The sequence below is a fragment of the Macaca nemestrina genome, chromosome 6 (genome assembly GCF_043159975.1).
Source record: "Macaca nemestrina isolate mMacNem1 chromosome 6, mMacNem.hap1, whole genome shotgun sequence".
Classification (NCBI taxonomy): domain Eukaryota; kingdom Metazoa; phylum Chordata; class Mammalia; order Primates; family Cercopithecidae; genus Macaca; species Macaca nemestrina.
In genome coordinates, this window is record NC_092130.1 from 140,436,036 (window position 1) to 140,460,554 (window position 24,519).

At 40.5% G+C, this 24,519-nt stretch overlaps 1 long non-coding RNA gene across 1 annotated transcript in view; it reads left to right on the top strand.

Moving 5' to 3' along the window:
• Window positions 1-53: 53 nt before the first annotated feature.
• LOC139363896 (uncharacterized) overlaps window positions 54-24,519 on the top strand; it is a 42,192-nt gene continuing 17,726 nt past the window's right edge. The window contains exons 1-2 of the long non-coding RNA XR_011625058.1: window positions 54-192; window positions 1,738-1,832. This is a non-coding gene — a long non-coding RNA (uncharacterized lncRNA). The remainder of the gene's footprint in view (window positions 193-1,737; window positions 1,833-24,519) is intronic.

The window sequence follows — 24,519 nt, forward strand, 5'->3', positions numbered from 1 at the left end:
CCAACGCCAGCCCAACGCCATCTCACCTGTAGCAGCAGCAGCGGCGGCAGCCTCGCGAGCCCCCAGGGTCAGCTCTCAGATGTCCTGGCCCGCCTCCAACCTGCTTTCACCTTGTCCCGCTCAGTCTGGAAATTGCCAAACCTTCGGCTTCTCAGAGCCGGTCTCAGTGGCTGCCGATTTTTGGACACTGAGGTCAGAGTTGCCAGCTTTCAAAAACTTGGGAAACAAGAGGGGCAGCTGGATGGGTCAGTGAAGAATGGTGCTGGATTTCTTGTTCGCTATTTTTTTTTTTCCTTCAAAGACGAGTCCCAGCTTCGCAGTGCCCGCTGGTCTCGTCCGCTGGAGGACAGCGTTCAGGTGTGAGGCCACGCGCGCAGGTGGCGCGGAGCCTTGGTCCCCAGTTCTGGCCGCCCTCCGCCCCAGCCACGGGCAGCTCGGGCAGCTACCGGAGTTTGCGGCTGCCGCTGAGGCCGCTCCTGGCTACCTGGGGGCGGCTCGGGGTCCACTCTGCCCGAGGCTCTGGCCTGGGGCTGTTCATCTTCCTCTCGGGCTGCCGGGCTTGGAGCTCCGCTCTCGCCTTTCCACCCTCTGTACAAACTTTTCTCCTCCTCCAAGTTTCCCTGGCGGAGGCGGAGGCAAACCGTGCGCTGCCCGGACGCCCATTGGCCGGATTGGAAGGGGGCGGAGCGCGTCCTCCCTGGGCGCCGCTGGGGAGCCCGGCGGGGGGCGGTGTTCGGGCTGGGGCGGGGCTGGGCTGCGTGGGGCGGGGCGGCTCCCGTGGTTTTCCCGCCCCCTGAGCTGCGGAGTGGGAGCCGGGAGGAGACCCTGGGAAGCCCCGGTGCTTTCCCCGGCAACCGCTTAGCAGCTCCTGAACTCGGCTTCCAGTGGGGCTACCACTGAAACCAGCGACCCTTTCCGCCTTGCTGCCTGCCGCTTGGAGTGGACTATTTCTTGAACCTCCTGCCCGCGGGCCGCAACATCTAGGTCGTGGAAGAGAGGGCAGTTGCTTTAGCATTCTACCTAGGGTTGGCCGAGAAAGGAGGAGAAATGGGGTGTCTGTGTGCGCTAGCGCGTGCGCCCCTGGGTTAGACTTGGGTGCGCCCAGCGGACGTGGTAGGTGGGTGAGTGGGTACCAGGTTGGGCGGGGAAATAACGAAGAATCCATCCTCTCACCATAAAAGGAGTTGGAGTAATTTGGCAGTGACCGGGCTGCGGGCTGCGCTTGGTAGGCACCCCAGGCGAAAAAGGAAAAAAAAAAAAAAAAAGAAAGAGGAGGAGACAGTGACTGCAGCCTCTCCCGGCGCAGGTGGCAGAACCTTGCAGCTTTCGAGAGGTGGAGCCTTGGTGGGGTTGGGAGGACTGCCTAACTGCGATCTTTTTCTCCATTCTCTTTCCGGGGAACTTCTCCGCCCTGAAAGGGTAGAGTGAACTTCATGCCTTCGGCCGTGTTATACTCGTTAGACCCCATTCACCATAAATCCTTTGAAAGACTAGTGGAGGGTGAGAAGGGGTATTGAAAGTCACTGGGGTAAAGGAATTCTCCAAGCACCACCTCATGATTAATTCTTGGAAAAGCCTGTTTGCGCGGCCCTTACAGTTAGTTTGACTTGTCTAATGGTGAAGTTTTTCTCTGTACTCCTTCTACTCTGTTTTCTAAAACTAGAACTAAAAACTTAAAAAATTGTAAAACTTCATGGTGTAATTAAAATCCCTTTACCATTTTTTTTTTTTTTAAAGTAAGATTGTGTGGCCCTATTGCACAATTTAAATTCCTGGAAAAACCTCTTCCCATCTGCAGTGTACAAGCATTTTAACGTATGTCTCCTCACAGGGTAAGTACATAACTGGATTCTTTTATATGATAAGCAGGTACCCATTTCTTAAATGTTATTTCTTGAATGAACAAACCTCCTAACTGGTTCTTCAGTTGGTCTCAGCAACACATGGGTAATAGGAGAAACTAAGAGGACTTTCCGATTTCAAGTAATTACAGGTCATAAAATATCCAGAATCATATTTACTTGCATAAGGCACTATATGGATATATTAAAATAGAATTGTTCTGTTTATACTATTAATAATATCAGAAGGAAGAATGCATATTTGTTAGCCAGTATTAAAAAGATTGATGGTGATTGGTCATTTTCTTAGAATCTTCTTTAATCAGCACTCTAACTACTTCTGTTGTTGATGCTTCCTTTGAACAGTAACCTCTAGGACTGTGTCAGCACAGAAAACAAATCAACATTAGAGAAAAGGAAACTGCACACTCTGCGCCGTTCCTCACTAACCACATTGCTTTGCTATCACTCATGTCAGTTGCTTGTCAGTAAATATATGGAGGGGAGGCTGGGAAGTTCCTTATACTCACTTTCTGCTAATACAAATATATTTTTTTCAGTTTTCTTTCCATATGAAGCTTGTAAAAGAGACAACAATTGGTTGCTATTTATTAATTTAAGTATGATGAAGAATATATTACATATAAAAACAGATGCTGCTGAGATAATTAATAACTGTTACAGGTATTAGCATGTCATTGACAAACCAGACTTGTTATCAATTGAGCTATTCTTCTTACTAGTCCTTTGAATTTTCTTTCTACAGTAGCTTTAGGAAGAAGAAAAGTAAATAACCTAATACTCAATACTAAAAAATTGTAATGAGGTTTATCTGTAGTCTCTTTTGTTATGTGATTCTTAAAACTTAAATGTAGCTTTCAAAAGTAGAAGTTGAAAGTTTCGGTAACAAATTATTTTATTTTCTTAGTTTGAAAAACTAGGACAGTAGAATTCAGTTTCTCTCACACTCTGCCAGGAATTTGCATTGCAAAAGGAAAGGAAGAATTGCCATAATTATGTGGGCAATTCTTGTCATTTTTTTTCAATGAAAAGATTTTTATTCTAAGCACTTTTAAAATTCTCCCTCGCAGTTTCTGCCACAATCCCTGCTTCTCTATGCTGGAAGACCCCAGTTCAGTTCTTTAAAACTGTCGTTAAATAGCTCTGAAGGTTTGACCTACTCCAGGAATTGTCTGATCAGTTTGATTGCTCTGTTCTAGCTAATTATTTGACTACTTTTTTGAGTGAACATATTCAGGTGGGAACCCATTTGTAAACAAAGGCTGCTTGGGAGCTAGTAATCACTTTTAGTTTTCCTTGGATCAAAGGAAATATGGGACAGACAGGACCTGGGCTCAGCCAGCAGGAGTGGGGTGAGAAAGGGGATCATTTCCAGGAGGAAGGCAGCAGGATGAGTCAGATCTGGCCTGGACCCCTTCCTGAGCCACAGCTGGCAGGATCTTAGAGCATTCCTGAAGCACTAATATTCATGTAGCAAAGCCTGGGCAAATTGTGTTTGCTTTTGTCTTTCATGACAGGCCATGCAGAGACTCAAAACAGAGTGTGAAAGGCATCTATCAGGTACAAATAACAAAGTACCCTTGGACACATTTACCCTCTACAGGCTCATCCAGTTGGTTCAGTGGATTACAAACATGGCATTCACCTAACCCTAAGATGACTGCCCTCCCTTTTTAGTGGTACATTTCAAATGTGTGGCCTCTTAATTATTTTCATTTTCTAAGCATTTTCTAAGCATGATTTTCATTTTATGCTGAGTCCAATGCCTGGAGCTGACACCTATCAGTGGTGTGATTAACTCCCCAGCATCTTCATGTGGCGATAAACTACTGCTGTGGAGGCTGGCCACTACCTACTGATTGCTTCAGGCTGCCCTGACAGCCTGCTCTGACAATTACACTCCTCAAAGTAATAGCTTCCTGTTCTTTTATTCTGCTGTCTCCCCTTTTTTCCCTCCAGTTTCACTACACCCCCATGTGGATTGGACCAATGGGCAAAGAAAGGAGATTATATACCTGCAGTGGCCCTCCCCCCTTTTTTTTTGAGATGGAGTCTCACTCTGTCACCCAGGCTGGAGTGCAGTGGTGCGACTTGGCTCACTGCAACCTCTGCCTCCTGGATTCAAGCAATTCTCCTGCCTCAGCCTCCTGAGTAGCTGAGATTACAGGCATGCGCCACCATGCCTGGCTAATTTTGTAATTTTAGTGGAGATGGAGTTTCACCATATTGGCCAGGCTTGTCTCGAACTCCTGACTTCGTGATCTACCCCCGCTTCGGCTTCCCAAAATGCTGGGATTACAGGCATGAGCCACCATGCCCGGAGTGGCCTACTTTTGAAGATACAAGTGGAGAAATAAAGTCTTACTAGTTCAGGAGTCTCCGTACAGGAGGAAGGACCTTCTGATTATATTTCAGTTTCTTCTCATACCCAAATTGCTGTATGTTTTAGCAATGTGGAGGATGCACAGAAACTTCCTAGCTTAATCAACAACAGCAGCATCACCTGTAGCTCATGTTAGTTTATCACTTTCCATAGCACTTTGACACTGGTGTTCACATGCGCTTTTATTAGCAACCCCCTGAGGAGGTTAGGTAGGTGTGACAGAGACTGCTGTGTTTCACCAAATCTTGTTTCCATTTCCTCTGGAACACATAGCTTGGTATTATTTCCCAAACTGACTTCCTGTGGTGAGGTGCAGCTCATGTGACTGAATTCTCGCCAATGGAATAGAGGTAGAATTGATGTATGCCACTTCCAGGCTTGGTCCCTAAAAGACTCTGGTCCTCTGTGCTATCTTTCGTCCTCTGCCAACATAGTACAGGTCCCGGGTATATGGCAGAGCCACTAGATAGAAGGTGACCTGGCCTCTGAATGCCTATATGGATCTCATTCAAATCCCAGCAGCCCTCACTGGATGATGAAGTGAATGAGAAATAATCTACTGAGATTTGGGGGGCCCCTTGTTTCAACAATTAGCCTATGTTGACTAATTTAGTACGGTTGATGTCATCTTCCTTCAGTGAGTGAGAATGTGGGCACAGAGATTCTACGTGGCTTGCTCAGAGTAACAAGAATTAGTAAGAATAGCTGAAATTTATCCAGTGCTCAGCCTATGTGAGACATCATGCTAACTGCAACATGCATATGCTGTCGAATTCTCACAGCAAACCTATGAGGAAGGTACTAGGCAGTCAGATGCCCCTTTCACAGATGAGCAAACCAAAGTTTGGGTAATGAATGCTGGGAGCGTGTTTTTTTTGTTTGTTTTATTCTTTTGTTTTTGTTTTTTTTTTGGCAGGGTCCCATTCTGTCACCCTGTCACCCAGGCTGGAGTGCAGTGGGGCGATCTTGGCTCACTGCAACATCCACCTCCTGGGCTCCAGTGATCCTCAGCCTCCCAAGTAAGCCAGGACTACAGGCAGGTGCCACTATGCCTGGCTAATTTTTGTATTTTTTGTGGAGATAGGGTTACCCCATGTTGCTCAGGCTGGTCTCGAACTCCTGAGCTCAAGAGATCCACATGCCTCCACCTCACAAAGTGATGGGATTACAGGCATTAGCCACCACACCCAGACCAGGTGTTGTCAGTTTTGAAAGGCTGCCCAGCAGCTGAACTCCTTTTCTGTTAGTAAGAATCTTCCATTGCATAATATTATTTGGAGGCAAGACCTAGCCTGCCATGAGAGAAGCTAAATGGGCTGGATTTTCTCCTTCCATCCCCTGCCAGGGCTTGAGCATATGACCTTTGCTTGGCTTATCAGATACCACTGTTTAGAAATTTAATCTTGAAGGAGTGGCACAAAGACATAAGAGCAATTTCAGAAGTCATTCACAGCAGCAGTTTGTCTGGGGCTCGTGGTGTCAAGGGTCCTGTAGTGATAATGGCTGTTGGTTGAGGCATGCTAACTACTTGGTTAGGATGGTGCAACCTTGCCTGAATTTCCTGCTGGCAGCCTTCCTGTTGACTCTTTGTGTAATTGGTTGTCTTTCCAGTAAATTACTTTCCTACTTATATTGACCATGCTCAGTTTCTGTTGCTTGCAAATAATAAGCCTACCCAAGACAGAAAAATTGAGTAAACTCTCTAAGATCACAGTTCTGATAAATGGTAGAGCAAGGATTTTAATCTAGGTCTCCTTGATCCCCAAACGTGTACCCCAACCTCTATGTATCTTAACGTAAACTCGACCTCAAACCACATAACTCTTAGTCCTCTTTTTTCTCCCTCATTGCCTTTGGGATAGAGATAATCTGGGTTCAAGGCCATAGTAGGTAAGTTGCCTAAGGCTTAATAAAAAGGAGTTTTCATTAAATGGATCATTTCAAAGATTAAGTAATATAATACAAATAAGGTGTCTGGTACATATTAAAACGTTAAAAATATTAGCCTATTGTTAGTTATGTTTTCAAAATTCACTTCTAATGATTGTGTAGTTTTTGGCCATAATGTATTTAGAGGGCATTGTGATAAATTGAATATATATGACTTTGATGGAACTGATTTTTGCCGGGGCCTAACCCCAAATATCCAAAGACTGGTTGGGTACGTAACCACAAAGAAGGAATTAAGATAATTATTTAGATAACTTAGACAACCCCTCCCTTCCTTTTGATGAGAAGGAAAGAATTACTTTCAGTGAGATGATTTCTATTGCCTACTTACACTGCATAAATTCAGTAAGATTATTGCTTAGGGGCACATTTAGTATTGACTATGTAATTACAGTGTAGCTGTTACGGAGGAAAATTAGTGAATTTTACCCCAGACACAGAATTCACCTGGTTTTCTCCCAGAATATGTTTCTAATTTTTAATTTTGAGATGTCTGTAAGAAAAACGGAGGCACATTTATTTGGAGAGATGAATGCAAATCTGCCTGGAAACAAGGAATGAGTATGATGGCATTAAGCGGGTGGGGTGGGGTTGGGGGTGGGAGGGAGAGTTGAGAGAAGGACTTTTTCAGTTAAAGTGGAAAGAAAAAGAACAAATGTCTTTGTAAGCAAAGATGTATTCAGGAAGGAAGCTGCTCTTTGACAAAGGACTCAGGTTGCCTTGTCAGAGACTATAGCTACGGAGTCCATTTCCCTGGCATCAGCTCATCTTGAGCACAACTGGGACCCTGTCTTGCAAAGACTGCCAGTGCTCTAGCACAATCCTTGGCACAGCAAGAGTGGCATGAGCATTCAAGAAATTAACCCCTTGATCTTTGTGATCCATACAAGTTCCATTTTGCAGCTAGTCTCAAACAATCTCTTTGCTTATAATACCTATATACATGTAGATACACACCTAACCTGAAGACGCATGGGCACATGTCACTGCCCTCACCCCACCAATAAACATGTTCCTCCTGCATTTTCAGACATAGTTCTCTCCAGTTGACCTAGAACACAGAGAAGTGTGATGTTTTCATTCTCCAGTGAGCAGGGGGCATTTGCCTGGTATGCTCATTGTGCTTGAGCTGGCCAACCACAGAAATTTCTTCCTTTCTTCTTTCCATTCATTCATCCATTCAACAAGTGTTTATGGAGAGCCGACTGCATATAACTCTGTGCTAGCCTCTGAGTTCGCTCACTGAATAAAATAAATAGTCCCTGCCCTCATATAGCATACTGTGCAGTAGGGGAAAGCTTTCAGTCCAGAAATGGAAACAGACATTGAATGTACAAATAAACACACACAAACATACATTTACACACTCTGATCAATGCCGTGAAAGAAAAGAACAGGACAGATTTCCTTTAGATTTGAGATCAGGAATGGACATTCTGAGGAAGTGGGACATTCTGAAGAAGGGTATTGTTTGTTTCTCTTCAAAATACCTCTCTTGTTAACAACAAGAATAGTTTCTCTTCCACCCCAAGACCAGGAAGCAGTAAGCACTTTCTGGCTCCAGGCCTCATATCTACTCTGATGCCTCAGAGAAGACGGTTGAGATCCTTCAGACTAAGAACTGGAGCACAGAACGTTTTTGGGAATTCAGAGAGTGCATCTTGAGGAAACTAGGAACTGGATATGTGTGAGTGAGAAGCTTTGAAATATAGGAAACTATTCAAGTTTGAAAAGAGGAACTTATGACTCAAGAGAATCTGTCACTTAACTGTGTTGCCTAGTGAACTCCTGCAACAGAAGTCCAAATCTCTTAACTGGTGGGGAGGAGAGATGAAGTAGGGTTGTTTTCTGACGATAATACCAATATCACAATCTGTTGAAACTCAAGCCAAGAATTAGTTTTAGGCCTGGTGTGCTCCTTGCCTTCCAGGTTAATGGGTTTGGATCACAGAGGAAACTCAAGAGTTAAAACTCTGCTGCAGTTTAAGAAGATCTGAAGATGTGAAAGTCTGAGGAAAGTCAGCTCCTTCAAAATAAATGAATTAGACGGGCTGGTTTTTTTTTTTTTGTTTGTTTGTTTGTTTGGTTCTTGTGTTTTGAGACAGAGTCTCACTCTGTCACCCAGGCTGGAGTGCAGTGGTGGGATCTTGGCTCACTGCAACCGTCACCTCCGGGGTTCAAGCAATTCTCCTGCCTCAGGCTCCCAAGTAGCTAGGATTACAGGTGTGCACCACCACGCCTGGCTAATTTTTGTATTTTTAGTAGAGACGAGGTTTCACCACGTTGGCCAGGATAGTCTCGATCTCCTGACCTAGTGATCCACCCGCCTCAACCTCCCAAAGTGCTGGGATTACAGGCGTGAGCCACTGCGCCCAGCCAACTTACGCTTTTTTTTTTTCTTTTTAAAAGCTACAGTGTTTGATGTAACAACAAAGGAGATTTGATTTTTCATATGAATACCATTTTTGTTACTATAAGTTTTTCTGATGCCAAATTATATTTTGAGTATATTTTTAAAGAAAATTATTGATTATATGTTAAAAGAGTCATAAAATTTGCCTAAAGCAGATCTGTAGAAAGATTAACTTGTTTAATCTAACCAAAGAAAAGTAAGCGCCTATTGAAGACATCTAATTTGAGGGCTGAGAAATCAAATGTAGACTTTTTTCTCTGAATCCTGAATTAATGTAAAAGTGTCAGCTGTTAAGAACTAATAAATTTTTGAAATTTTGGTGGCTGAACAGCATACACTTCTCAAAATTATCTTGCTATCTTAATGATATATCTTAGTCTCTGATCATATCCCATCACTGCTGCAGGGATTTGAAAAGATATGAAGTCAGTACATTGCCTAAAATGTGATTTACTCTGAAACGAATTGAACTGTGTTCAACTTAAATTTTGATAGCAGTCAGTTCTTCCATGAGTATTTTACTTATATATCTTAAACATTTTCCCTTGGCATTTTTTTCAGGGTGAGGTTATTCTCTTTGGAAGTGGACAAAACATGTTTTTGCATTTGACTTTTTCCCTGTTTTTATGAGATAAAATTTGTACAAAAGGGTTAGAAGATCAAGTCTACTGTTTACAAATTTGAACAAGCACATTCACTTTTGGAGAGAAATACCTGAGATTTCTGTAGCTTTACGAAAGCCATATTTATCAGAAAGTGTTCAGTTCTGTCCAGGTAATTCCTAGATTTCTGTGTAATGGTTGCAGGGTTGGGGGGTGCTTGTTTGCTTTTAGAAGCTTGGGGGAATAATTTCCTTTGCAGAGCCAGTGTCAACTGAGCTACTGTGTTAATTGTGGTGACATTTTAAGCTTGGAGCGGATGCTAACATCTCATTTTCCTTTCCATCCATGATAATGATAAAAGCTTTCCTAGAATTCATTTTAAGGGTCACTTTGGGAGCTTCCTTTTTTTTAATTAAATTTTTTTTTTATTATTTGTAGAGACGACGTCTCACTATGTTGCCCAGGCTGGTCTTAAACTCCTAGGCTCAAACTATCCTCCCACTTTGCCCTCCCAAAGTGTGGGGACTACAGGCATGAGCTACTGCACCTGACATGGGGAGCTTCCTTTTAATACAGCCCTTTCCTTAAGAAACTGCTCTATGACAGTGGTGGCCCCACCACTCCACCTTAGAATAGCACTCATGTATTAAGCCCTGAATCAGCAAATCCGGGAATGTAGACAACCAGGACTCTAGGCACCTGTCCAAAATGATTTGCAGAGCGAAGCCAAGCAGAGCTTTACTCCTTCTTTCCTTTCTTCTATTTCTGTTTTCTCTCTTTCCATTCTTTCCTTCATTTCTCACTCTGTATCAACTTCAGTAGCTAACATGATTAAGCACTCACTACGTACCAGGCAACGTGAAAAGGTTTTTAGTGAGTTTCTCCCCCTGTTTTACAAATGAGGATACTGAGATGGAGAGAAGTTCAGTAATTTTTCTAAGGTCACAAACTCGTAAGTGCTATGGCAGAGTATGTGTGTTACTGACCACTGAGTTATACTGTCCCATTCCTAAACTCCTCACTCCATTCCTAAAAACACAAAAGAACAAAAGCCACCCCATTTCAATAAAGGAATAAAGGTGAAAATTCTCTGAATAATAATGGTATATTCAGTCTAGCCACCTACCATCCATCCCTGTGCCTTCAGGAAGCTGGTACCAGAAACAGGAAGCAGAAAATGTTTCACAGCATTTCTGATTTAATCTTGTAGCCACGTATTTTAATTTTCTATTTCATGTGGGGTTAACTTACCATTGCAGCAACTGCCAAGGGGATTGGTAATAATTTCTATGACGTTTAAATGATTAAATATTTCCTTGTGAAGTCTTGGCTTATTCTGTTCACAAACACATGCTGAAATCAACTTTCCTGCTTAGGTTGAGCCTGTACATAGTGATGAAGTGAACAATTGTGTCAATATCATGAAAAAACACGGAACAAGTGCAAACTATCTGCCAAGGATTGTACTAAGCCCTTAATATTTATCTTAGTTAAGCCTATGGTAAACCTCCACGCATGATTGTTCCATTTTGCAGAGGAATGAACTGGGCTTTTGAAAGAAGGAAGGAGGACAAGAGAGTGGTTGCTTAACCACCCAGCTACAGGGAGGTGGTCTAGCGTGATGAGTGGAAGATCAGGCAAAGTAACTTCCCGAAGGTCTCCTTTCCTTATGCCGTCAGTTTTTACCGGTGTTATCTAACTTCCCAGCTCTGTCAACAGATGTCACTGCCAGGATTGCCTCTAATAGCCCAAATCTCTGCTCTCTTTTTGTCACTAAACAGCTCACACATGCTTATTCATGGCTTCAACACTAACAGGCCGTAATATATATACTATGAGACTTTTTTTGGCTCCATAAGAACATGAGCTTTATCATCTATTGCTCTATGAGGATGTAAAGTCAGTAAGGAAATCTGCATTCATTTGGTGCATTTTTTTTTTTTTTTTTTTTTTTTTTGTGGGAGATGGGGTGGAAATGGCTATGGGACAGAAAGTTTCAGGGATGACAAATAGGGAGAGGGAGCAATACATCATCTGCCCCTCTCCTTCTTCCTATACATGTTGTAGACCTTGCTGATCAACAACCCCACTGCTTCGTCTAAGCCCCCACTACCCATCCAGTGATGCATAAAAAATGAAACATCTTTTCCATCTTTAGCATACATATGTACAGAATTCATTCTAATTGACCCTAATAAATGGTGGTTTTGCAAACGTGTGATGGTTGTATGTATGAGAACTTCTTTGCCTACGCAGCTATGGATGAGCCCTGAAGATCTTTAGTCAAAGTTTGCTTTGGAAGGCAAACTTGGTGCCAAGAGAATATGAAAGCGACATAGATGCAAGTGATTATTATCATTAAATATGTAACTATGAAAATAATCTCACCTAGGATACAGGATCCTGCAAGGCATATTCACCTATAAAAAGATGCCTTTTTAATAAGCATGTCTAGAATCTATGTAACAGTACAATCAATGCCTTTACACAAAGTGCCCACATTTGTCATTTGGAAACAGTAGGACACAAACTGAAGAGGCCAGGAACCAAGTGCATTTGGGTCAAACATTTAAGTCTGAAGGTTTTCAGCTATTAGAAACTAACTAAATCTAAATACTGCAATAAAATTTTGGAAGCCAAATGGAGAGTAAATTATTTTTTAAAAAGATGAATTGCGATTATTAAAACCTAACTTTATTGAGTAGACACTCTATGATGTTTAAATATACACAAAAATGAATATTTGAAAAATGGAATCATTTCAAACTTATGGCATAGAAGTTTGCTACATAATCGAGCTCTGGGAAATATTCTGCTAAAGGATCGGCACTTATTAATTATTTCTATTTTTTAGTTAATTTTTGATGCACATGTATTTTAATAATTCTCATGTGTTAAGTAGAATACACATTTTAAATTATATTTATACAAGTTAACTCTTGTTTACCTCCCATACTAAAAGGGTATGCTGTTTATTTCCTCATTATAAATGCAGTGGAGTGCACAATTGACTCTATAACCAGAGAGGAGAGAAAACTATTTTTTTAAAACTTTTAGATTGAAGGGTACATGTGCAGGTTTGTTATACAGGTTAACTCATGTCACAGGGGTTTGTTGTATAGATTATTTTGGCACCTAGGTACTAAGCCTAGTACCTAATAGTTATTTTTTTCGGTTCCTCTGACTATTTCAGAGAATCGAGCTTACTCAGGTTATTCTGTTGTGGTGCGTTAGTGTCAAATGTGGATATTTGTAAGAGCTGAACAACTTCCCAAATATCTAACTGACTCCATGGATTGGTGAGGAATCTCAGAAGAACACAACTTTTTAATTAATAAATATTTGTGAATTAGAGAATAAAAAGCATTTCTAAGAATAAAAATTGGCTCTAAAATTTGATAATTTTTGTAAGGTGTAGAAGAAGATATATTGAAACTTTGATTGCTGGAACAAAAAGTATTTAAGAGTAACATACTTGAGATGGTCTGTGAATTGGTGTATGGCCGGATGATGAAACACTTTGTCCTTAACACATCACTATTTTTCCTCCCATATTAGTGTACTACTGTACTTAATTTCGCTAACATGAATACTGAATCAAGAGTATTACAGCATTTCTTTGCCTTGAATCTTAGTTCTTAATTTTAACTAAAAGTGCACTAGAAAGAAATATTCATATATTTTGGCTTTAAAGCATTAGTTTATTAACTATGAGATGTTTTTCCTATGATAACACAAATATACAGAAAGATAAAAATGCAATAAATATCTTTTTCAGTTTTTTATATCAAAACATTGAAGAAAGAGAAGAGAGAAAGAGAGAAAGAAAAGGGAAAGGAGGAAGGGAAGGGAGAAAGGAAAGGAAGAGAAAGGGAGAAAGAAAGAAAAAGAAAGAAAGAGGAAACGAATGGGTTGTAAATGAGTGAGTGATACATTTTCTCCCAGTCACACCCACAGATTAAATGTGATATTATGGGCTTATCACTCTTAAAGTTCCACCTAGAAGTTTAGAAGTCCCCAAGACAACAAAAACAAACATGAATGGAAAGCCTTACTAATGTAGGCTATCTGGATGACTTATTAAAATTTATTTGTATTATTTTAGAATGCCCAAGTTTAATGCAGATGTTTCATTCTGAACAAGGTGTGTCACTTTTCTCCAAGAGACTGACACTTTGAAAATGACAAGAGGAAATACTATGCTTTTCTACCCACTTTTTTCTACCATAAAATATTCTGAATATGCTAATATGGATACAGTGTAAATTATTATACACCGTATCTACTTATATCAATTATGGGGTCAAAAAGAAAAACAAAACCTCTGAAAATTAATACAGCTTAGAACATGTTATCAACACTAATACTGTCTTGAAAAAAAAGGTTTCATGGTCAAATAAATCTTGTTAAGTGCTGTACCTGTTACAATAATCTCATTGCACAATGTTGTGAAACACCCTGTGTTTCACACTAGGGGAAATTTTTTTCACGCCTTACCTCTGATTTTTTAAATAATCAGAGAAATATTCTGGGGTGTGGTGGCTCACGCCTGTACACCTGTAATCCCAACACTTTGGGAGGCCAAGGTGAGAGGACCTCTTGAAGGCAAGACCCCATCTCTACAAAACATAAAAGAAAAATTAGCCGGGTATGGTGGCATGCGCTTGTAGTCTCAGCTACTTGGGAGGCTGAGGCAGGAGGATCACTTGAACCCAGGAGTTTGAGGCTGCAGTGAGCTATGATCACACCACTGCACTCCAGCCTAGGCGACAGAGCAAGACCTTGTTTCTAAACAAACAGACGAACAAACAAAAAACCTAACATTCCCCAGATTTATTTGATCAAGTACTCTTTCATCCATAACACCCATTAACATTAAACAGATTAGAATTCCTTGGAACACCTGGAGAGAGTCTTTTCAAATACAGCAAAGGATGGTTTACTTTTCTGACAAGTGGTTCAAATGCAAACACTGAAACTTCAATAGATACATATTTGTCTTAATGTGTTAGAAAAATACACACTTCATGTATTATTTTATTAATATTGTTGCTTAGGATGAAGCTAAATTCATGTAAAAAAGTATATAGATTTAAAAAAAATAAAGTGATTTATAGTAGAGATATATGAATATGACAAAATCATAAGGTGGAAGGTGAATGTCTGAAGGTTGGAAAATGCTGACTTAGTCTATAAATAGAAATTCAATACAGTGTGCTTAAATGGATGCAGTCATTTGGATACATATATTCAGACTGGTCTTCAGGAAACTTGGGGAAGGGGAGTGCTTAGTTAGCTCTCTGGTTCTGCCTTAAAATAATTTGTGAGCTGGGAGGGGAAGCCTGTTCTAGACCTCAGTTTCTTTGTCTATAAATAGGAAGAGTTGGATTGGAGCATATGTTGAATTCAGCTCAACAACTTTGATGTAAGTGGAAGGCTACAGTGGTGGTATGATCTGCTTATCCACCGCAGGCTGTCACATTGATGACAGCTCGGCAGAACTCTTCATTCCATGGCCTACCATTTATTATTTGGGGTTCCTGATTAACCCTTTTTCTTTTGCAAGACCTTTTCTCAAAGTAGCTAAACCAGATTCCTGAATTTTAGTTATCTTTGTATGACCGGAGCACCATGCACCATTCCATCTCCAGAGAATTCCCTAAGTGACAACTGGCCAAAAGATGAGACTATCTGGAGGGCACAGCTTCCTTTGCGTACCCTATCCCCAAAGTTTTTTTGTTGTTTTGGAGAATTCACATCCATGTAACATAATTTCGAGTATTCAATTTGGTCTTGCTTTAAATTTTTAAAAATATAACTCTTAAAAACATGTTCCCTAGTGTGTGTTTTTTGTTTGTTTGTTTTTTGTTTGTTTTGTTGGTTGTTTGCTTTTTGATTGTATTATGAAGGAGATCCTGTGATCTATTGCATTTTCTTTTCTTTTTTGAAACACAGTCTCATTCTGTTGCCCAGGCTGGAGTGCAGTGGCCTGGTCTCGGCTCACTGCCACCTCTGCCTCCCGGTTTCAAGTGATTCTCAGCCTCCCAAGTAGCTGGGATAACAGGCATGTGCCACCGTACCTGGCTAACTTTTTATTTTTTTTAGTAGAGACGAGGTTTTGCCATGTTGCCCAGGCCGGTCTCAAACTCCCAGCCTCAAGTGATCTGCCTGCCTCGGCCTCCCAAAGTGCTGGGATTATAGGCATGAGCCACCTCGCCTGGCTACCTATTACATTTTCTAACTGCTTATTGTTGGGGTAATAAAATGTAATGGTTATGTGCAAAGATTGCCAAACTCTGTCCCTTGCTAGCTGTGTGGCCTTACACAGTTATTTAACCTCTCTGTTTCTTAGGAGTTTTTAAATTTGAAAGTCAGGATAATAATACCAGCTTCCCTCAGGAGTTAATACATGAAAAGCACCTTATTCAGTGCCTGGTACATAGCCCTCAAAAACTGTTAGCCGTCATTTCTTTTCGCATCTAGAACAGTTCTTGAACTAATAAGAGTTTACTAAACTCTTATTAGTATTGGTACATTGTCAGTTGATTGTGTTGAATGTTCTAGGTACACAATTATAAAAAAAGAATATCAATTTAAGTGGGTCCTTTCTTTTGTTTTTATGAGAGGAATTCTTGACTGGGATCCTCAGCACGACGTTAAGTCATAGTTGAAATGAGTGTCTTTGTATGACTATTCCAACCTCCTTTTACAAGATCTGTGTGCCATAATTTATGACTAATTTAGTGCCCTAGTTTTTATTTTTATTTTTATTTTACTTCCGTTTAAGTTCTGGGATACATGTGCAGAATGTGCAGGTTTGTTACATAGGTATACATGTGCCATTGTGGTTTGCTGCACCTATCAACCCGTCATCTAGGTTTTGAGCCCCGCATGCATTAGGTGTTTGTCCTAATGCTCTCCCTCCCCTTGCCCCCACCCCCATCCCCAACAGGCCCCAGTGTGTGATGTTCACTTCCCTGTGTCCATGTGTCCTCATTGTTCAACCCTGACTTATGAGTAAGAACATGTGGTGTCTGGTTTTTTGTTCCTGTGTTAGTTTGCTGAAAATGATGGCCCCCAGCTCCATCCATATTCCTGCAAAGGACATGAACTCATCCTTTTTTATGACTGCATAGTATTCCATGGTGTATATGTGTCATATTTTCTTTATCTAGTCTATCCATTGATGGTGCCCTAGCTTTTTACTCACAATTATGATATGACCATTTTTCATTCCAATTTTACTATATGTGCTGCCACAGTGAGCATGACATAAGCATTTTTCATGTTGACAAACTTTTAGTAAACATTAATTGTTCTGAATATACCAAAACTTCTATATTATAAAATATATATTCACACGTTAGTATATAAAATATATGTATAGTTTAAATAATCATAATAATAGGAGTACCTGTGTATGCACCACTCAGCTGAAATAGAATATTACTACATACGTGGGAGTGCATTTGTATTCTTCCCCAGATGCATAGAGAAGTTTTGTATCAATGATTTCCTTGCTTTGCTTTTTAGCTTTACCATCAATGTATACAAATTATGATATAGATATGCTACAACCTAATTAATAATTACCATATTGTGATTATTTAGGTGGGTTTATGTTTTTTGATGTTGGGAGTAGGACTTTCCCATAGTGAAGATTATTTCTTTGAGATAGATTCTGAGAACTAAATTACTAAGTTATGACTGTTTTCAGAGCTTTGGACAGCTATTGATTGTCAAATTGCTTTCCAAAAGGCTTACATTAGTTTATATTTTCCAAAAGCAGTGCATCTGAGAATGTTCCTTTCAGTTCAGCAGTCATCAACACTGAGGGTTATTAATTTGAAAGGTAAGAAGTGTAATGCTAAAATATTTTAGTGTAACTAATAAGTTTGAATATTTTTAAAAGACCAATTATAGTTTTTGAAGGATACTATGCATTCAGAAATGTTCACCTATCACAAGTGTTTAGCTTGAGAAATTTTCACAGATGGAACACAGCTTCATAGATAACATTTAGATCAAGAAACAGAACATTACCCGTACACCAAAGCTGTCCTTGTGCTTCATTCCAAAGACCATTAAAAAAAACTGTATGGTGAAAACCTCTGGAGGAAGAAAATTGACTTTGCTTGACCAATGTAGTTTTAACAGTCAGCAGTAAGTTTTCTGATTGTGAAGGTTTGAAGATTTGGAAAGGTTCATATATATTTAAGATGGTTACTCTCCTCACAAAGTAGGATAGTGAATTTATAATTTTGGCCCCAAATCTCCCTTTCTTTTAAAATAGTTTGATGTCTGAGGCCAGGCACAGTGGTTCACACCTGTAATCCAAGCACTTTGGGTGGCCCAGAGCTTGAGGCCAGGGGTTCAAGACCAGCCTAAGCAACAAAGTGAAACCTCATTTATACAAAGTATAAAAAATCTAGCTGGGTGCAGTGATGCATGCCTGTAATCCCAGCTACTCAGGAGCCTGGGGCCAGAATTACTTGAGCCCAGGAGGTCACAGTTGTAGTGAGTCATGATTGCACTCCAGCCTGGGTGACAGAGTGCACAGTGAGTGAGACCCTTTCTCAAAAAAAAAAAAAAAAAAAAAAGAAAAAGTTTGATATCATTTGTCCTATCAAGCCACAACTTTGCATTTACTCAGAGTTCTCATGCAAGCCATAATAGTGCATCTCTGATGCAGGTTCTAGTGAATAAAAATAGGGATTACTTCTTTGCTTATTTAAAACACAGTTCAGGGGTCCCATGTAAGACTCACTGAGTCAGCATTTGCAGTGCCTTACCTCACGTGATGCAGATACCTGCTAATGGTCTCTAGAGCACTTCTTGAGGAATGTTGCTATAGAGGATAAATGCTTCTTCTTGAAGAAAAACATTCTGAGAACCTTGGTAATTGAAGCAGTTACCTAAGAAAATTCTTCTACATGGCATGACCTCAATTTAAAAAATAATGCTGTTGGCTGGGCTCACGCCTATAATCCCAGCACTTTGGGAGGCTGAGGCGAGCGGATCATGAGGTTGAGAGATGGACACCATCCTGGCCAACATGGTGAAACCCTGTCTCTACTAAGAATACAAAAATTAGGTGGGTGTGGTGGCACACACCTGTTGTCCCAGCTACTCAGGAGGCTGAGGCAAGAGAATTGCTTGAACCCGGGAGGCGGAGGTTGCAGGGAGCCGAGATTGTGCCACTGCCCTCCAACCTGGCGACAAAGCGAGACTCCATGTCAAAAAAAAAAAAAAAACAACCGCTATCAAAGAAGTGTATGTTTAGTTCTTTATTCCTTTCTAGGCTTTCCTACTGTAAACACAGACACATGTGGTATTTAACATAGGGCTGGTATAGTTTGTGTAACCAGAACAGGAAGTATCTAGCTTAAAACATACCTCTTGATTGCAGCATGTTTGAAACTGACCTGGTACAATGGGTCTAGCTTTTCAAAGGATAGCTCTTAGCTCAGCTATATAAGTGGGTCACTTTATAAAAGGCTTATAATTCAAATTTTTGTCAAAAGTTCAAAACTTACCTTTCTATTTTCTTTCTCCATGCATTAACAATAGAGTTCATATGTTGGAGAGTCATTTTAGAAAAAGCAGAATGATCATTAAGTAGTCAAATATTAGATAATAAACCACAGAAAAATTTTTAGGGAGTCTGCCTTTTGCTTTGAATGATCTTAATTAGAGGTTTTGCTTGTTCTGTTTGGGCTTGATAGATTAAAAGCTGGTTAATTCTGCCCCATCAATATTGCTTGCATCCATCCACCTCTCTCCATCTCTACCTCTCACAGCCATTCCACCTTCTTCTAGCTCCTGGTCTACAGCCAGAGGCTCCTCGCTGGTTTCCCTTCTCTACTCTTGCCCCCTTCCAGTCAGTTCACCATATGACATCCAGAATGGTCATTTTAATAAAATAAGCTGAACCTCATTATTCTTCGTTTAAAAGTTTCAGAGGCTTCCCTCAGCTAAAATATGCTCATTATCACCCACCAAGTTCCTGCGTTGATCTACTTCTGGCCTCCTTTCCAACCTCAGCTCAACCAGCTCCCTCTTGTCCATCACACTCAAGTCACTGTCCCTGCCCTCCCTTAGTTCTTTGACTTGTCCACGTCCTTCTCTAACTCATGGGCTTCGTGCAAGCTACTCCTTTTGCCTGGAAGTCTCTTCCCACAATTTGCACCTGGCTAAATCCTGTCTCATTTGGAGCTATACTTAAATGCCACATCCTTAGAGAGATCCTTCAAATCTACCTTATGTCTCTCCTGTTTTTCTCCTCATGGGCATAGGCTTCTATCTCAGCACTTATCTCAATCTGTAAATGTGGCTCTATGTGCTTATTGGTTTAATTTCTGCCTTTCCCACCAGTCTGGTTGAGTGAAGAGATTATGGCTGTGTGGTTCATCACTATATCCCCAGTGTCTAGAAAAGCACATGGTGCTGACTGAATAAAAGAAATATTTGTAATTACCCAGTGTATACATTATCTATTACTGTATAATAAATTAATGCAATGTATTAGTCCATTCTCACAGTGCTATAAAGAACTACCTGAGACTGGATAATTTATAAAGAAAAGAGGTTTAATTGGCTCACAGTTCCACAGGCTGCACAGGAAGCATGACTGGGAAGGCCTCAGGAAACTTTCAGTCCTGGCGGAAAGGGAAGCAGGCATATCTTACATGGCCAGAGCAGGAGGAAGAGAGAGAAGGGGGAGGTGCTACACACTTTTAAACAACCAGATCTTATGAGAACTCACTCCCTATCAGGGGAACAGCAAGGGGGAAATCCGCCCTCTTGATTCAGTCACCTCCTACCAGGCTCTTCCTGGGGGATTACATTGGGGATTACAATTCCATGAGATTTGGGTGGGGACACAAATCCAAACCATATCTTGCACAAACTTAGACATTTACTTGAAACAACAAATAGTTTTTATCTTGTAGTTCCAGTGAGACAAGAATTTGAAGTGGCTTGTCTGGGTGGTTCTGTTTCAGGGTTTCTTATTAAGTCACCGTAAAGATGTCAGCCAGGGCTGCCATCATTTTACCATTGAGTGGGGTTGATGTATCTGTTTCCAAGAGGGCTCGCTCACAAGCCTGTTTGCTGGAGGCCTCAGTTCCACGCCACTTGGACTCCTCCATAGGGCTACTTGAGTGTTCTTACATCATGGCAGCTGGTATCTCCCAGAACACCTGACCAAATGAGAGACAGGGTAAGGAGAAGTCCACAATGCCCTTTATGTCCCACTTTCAGGTATCAAAACTTGTCACTTTAACAACACCCTATTTGTTAAAAGCAAGTCATTAAGTAATGCTGCACTTAAAGGGAGAGGGAATTGGCTCCATCTTTTGAAAGGAGGACTATAAAAGAACTTGTGGACATATTTAAAAACCACCACAGTTCTTCCTCTGGCCACAAATTATTTATATTACCTCGACATGAAAAATACCATAAACTCTTCCTACTGCTCCCCCTCCCCCAAACTCACATCCATTTATGTTATCAGCTCAAAATCCAGGATGTTGGCTTCAAAATCAGGTACAAGTGTGGATGAAGTTCTTTGGTTGTAGTGCCTTAAGTACAGCTTTACTACACCATTCCTCTCAATCTAAAGACATATGAACTGAAGAAACAGGTTATCTATTCCTCCATAGGCAACCTACAATAGTTGGTAAGCCTAGCATAGCCACAGTAGACAATCTTATTTAAAAAGGCTTTTAAAAGGAAAAATGGAAGATAGAGAGAAGTAATCGGTCCATAGTAATTCTTTCCTTATTTTTATTTCACTAGCTTGAGTGGTACAAGTGGTTTTTGGTTACATGGATAAATGTATTGTAATAAAGTCTAGGATTTTAGTGCATCCATCATCTGGGCAGAGTACATTGTACCTAATAGGTAGAGTTTCATCCTGCATCGTCTTCCTTTCTGAGTCTCCGATGTCCATTATACCAGCCTGCATGTCTTTGTGTACCCATAGCTTAGTTTCTACTTATAAGCGAGAACACACAGTATTTGGTTTTTGATTCTTGAGTTAATTTGCTTAGAAAAATGACCTCCAGTTCCACCCAAGTTGCTGCAAGACATGATTTTTTTCTTTATTATGACTGACTAGTATTCCATGGTGTATCTATGCCACATTTTCATTATCCATTCATCAGTTTATGGGGACTTAGCTTGATTCCATATCTTTGCTTTGTGAATTGTGCTGCAATAAACATCCACATACAGGTGCCTTTTTGATATAGTGACTTCTTTTCTCTTGAGTAGATATCCAGTCGTGGGATTGCTGGATTGAATGGAAGATCTATTTTTAGTTCCTTGAGAAATCTCCATACTGTTTTCCATAGAGGCTGTATTAATTTATGTTCCCAGGAGCAGACTGTAAGCATTAATTTTTTTTTAAATTTATTTATTATTATTATACTTTAAGTTGTAGGGTACATGTGCATAACGTGCAGGTTTGTTACATATGTATACTTGTGCCATGGTGGTGTGCTGCACCTATCAACTCGTCATTTACATCAGGTATAACTCCCAATGCAATCCCTCCCCCCTCCCCCCTCCCCATGATAGGCCCCTGTGTGTGATGTTCCCCTTCCTGAGTCCAAGTGATCTCATTGTTCAGTTCCCACCTATGAGTGAGAACATGCGGTGTTTGGTTTTCTGTTCTTGTGATAGTTTGCTAAGAATGATGGTTTCCAGCTGCATCCATGTCCCTACAAAGGACACAAACTCATCCTTTTTGATGGCTGCATAGTATTCCATGGTGTATATGTGCCACATTTTCTTAATCCAATCTGTCACTGATGGACATTTGGGTTGATTCCAAGTCTTTGCTATTGTGAATAGTGCTGCAATAAACATACGTGTGCATGTGTCTTTATAGCAGCATAATTTATAATCCTTTGGGTATATACCCAGTAATGGGATGGCTGGGTCATATGGTACAGATCCTATGGTACAGATCATATGGTATAGATCCTTGAGGAACCGCCATACTGTTTTCCATAATGGTTGAACTAGTTTACAATCCCACCAACAGTGTAAAAGTGTTCCTATTTCTCCACATCCTCTCCAGCACCTGTTGTTTCCTGACTTTTTAATGATCGCCATTCTAACTGGTGTGAGATGGTATCTCATTGTGGTTTTGATTTGCATTTCTCTGATAGGCAGTGATGATGAGCATTTTTTCATGTGTCTGTTGGCTGTATGAATGTCTTCTTTTGAGAAATGTCTGTTCATATCCTTTGCCCACTTTTTGATGGGGTTGTTTGTTTTTTTCTTGTAAATTTGTTTGAGTTCTTTGTAGGTTCTGGATATTAGCCCTTTGTCAGATGAGTAGATTGCAAAAATTTTCTCCCATTCTGTAGGTTGCCTGTTCACTCTAATGGTAGTTTCTTTTGCTGTGCAGAAGCTCTTTAGTTTAATGAGATCCCATTTGTCAATTTTGGCTTTTGCTGCCGTTGCTTTTGGTGTTTTAGACATGAAGTCTTTGCCCATGCCTATGTCCTGAATGGTACTACCTAGGTTTTCCTCTAGGATTTTTATGGTATTAGGTCTAACATTTAAGTCTCTAATCCATCTTGAATTAATTTTCGTATAAGGAGTAAGGAAAGGATCCAGTTTCAGCTTTCTACTTATGGCTAGCCAATTTTCCCAGCACCATTAATTAAATAGGGAATCCTTTCCCCATTTCTTGTTTCTCTCAGGTTTGTCAAAGATCAGATGGCTGTAGATGTGTGGTATTATTTCTGAGGACTCTGTTCTGTTCCATTGGTCTATATCTCTGTTTTGGTACCAGTACCATGCTGTTTTGGTTTTGTAGCCTTGTAGTATAGTTTGAAGTCAGGTAGCGTGATGCCTCCAGCTTTGTTCTTTTGACTTAGGATTGTCTTGGAGATGCGGGCTCTTTTTTGGTTCCATATGAACTTTAAAGCAGTTTTTTCCAATTCTGTGAAGAAACTCATTGGTAGCTTGATGGGGATGGCATTGAATCTATAAATTACCTTGGGCAGTATGGCCATTTTCACGATATTGATTCTTCCTATCCATGAGCATGGTATGTTCTTCCATTGGTTTGTGTCCTCTTTGATTTCACTGAGCAGTGGTTTGTAGTTCTCCTTGAAGAGGTCCTTTACATCCCTTGTAAGTTGGATTCCTAGGTATTTGATTCTCTTTGAAGCAATTGTGAATGGAAGTTCATTCCTGATTTGGCTCTCTGTTTGTCTGTTACTGGTGTATAAGAATGCTTGTGATTTTTGCACATTAATTTTGTATCCTGAGACTTTGCTGAAGTTGCTTATCAGCTTAAGGAGATTTTGGGCTGAGACAATGGGGTTTTCTAAATATACAATCATGTCATCTGCAAACAGGGACAATTTGACTTCTTCTTTTCCTAACTGAATACCCTTGATTTCTTTCTCTTGCCTGATTGCCCTAGCCAGAACTTCCAACACTATGTTGAATAGGAGTGGTGAGAGAGGGCATCCCTGTCTTGTGCCAGTTTTCAAAGGGAATTTTTCCAGTTTTTGCCCATTCAGTATGATATTGGCTGTGGGTTTGTCATAAATAGCTCTTATGATTTTGAGGTACGTTCCATCAATACTGAATTTATTGAGCGTTTTTAGCATGAAGGGCTGTTGAATTTTGTCAAAAGCCTTTTCTGCATCTATTGAGATAATCATGTGGTTCTTGTCTTTGGTTCTGTTTATATGCTGGATTATGTTTATTGATTTGCAAATGTTGAACCAGCCTTGCATCCCAGGGATGAAGCCCACTTGATCATGGTGGATAAGCTTTTTGATGTGTTGCTGAATCCAGTTTGCCAGTATTTTATTGAGGATTTTTGCATCGATGTTCATCAGGGATATTGGTCTAAAATTCTCTTTTTTTTGTTGTGTCTCTGCCAGGCTTTGGTATCAGGATGATGTTGGCCTCATAAAATGAGTTAGGGAGGATTCCCTCTTTTTCTATTGATTGGAATAGTTTCAGAAGGAATGGTACCAACTCCTCCTTGTATCTCTGGTAGAATTCAGCTGTGAATCCATCTGGTCCTGGACTTTTTTTGGTTGGTAGGCTATTAATTATTGCCTCAATTTCAGAGCCTGCTATTGGTCTATTCAGGGATTCAACTTCTTCCTGGTTTAGTCTTGGAAGAGTGTAAGTGTCCAGGAAATTATCCATTTCTTCTAGATTTTCCAGTTTATTTGCGTAGAGGTGTTTATAGTATTCTCTGATGGTAGTTTGTATTTCTGTGGGGTTGGTGGTGATATCCCCTTTATCATTTTTAATTGCATCGAT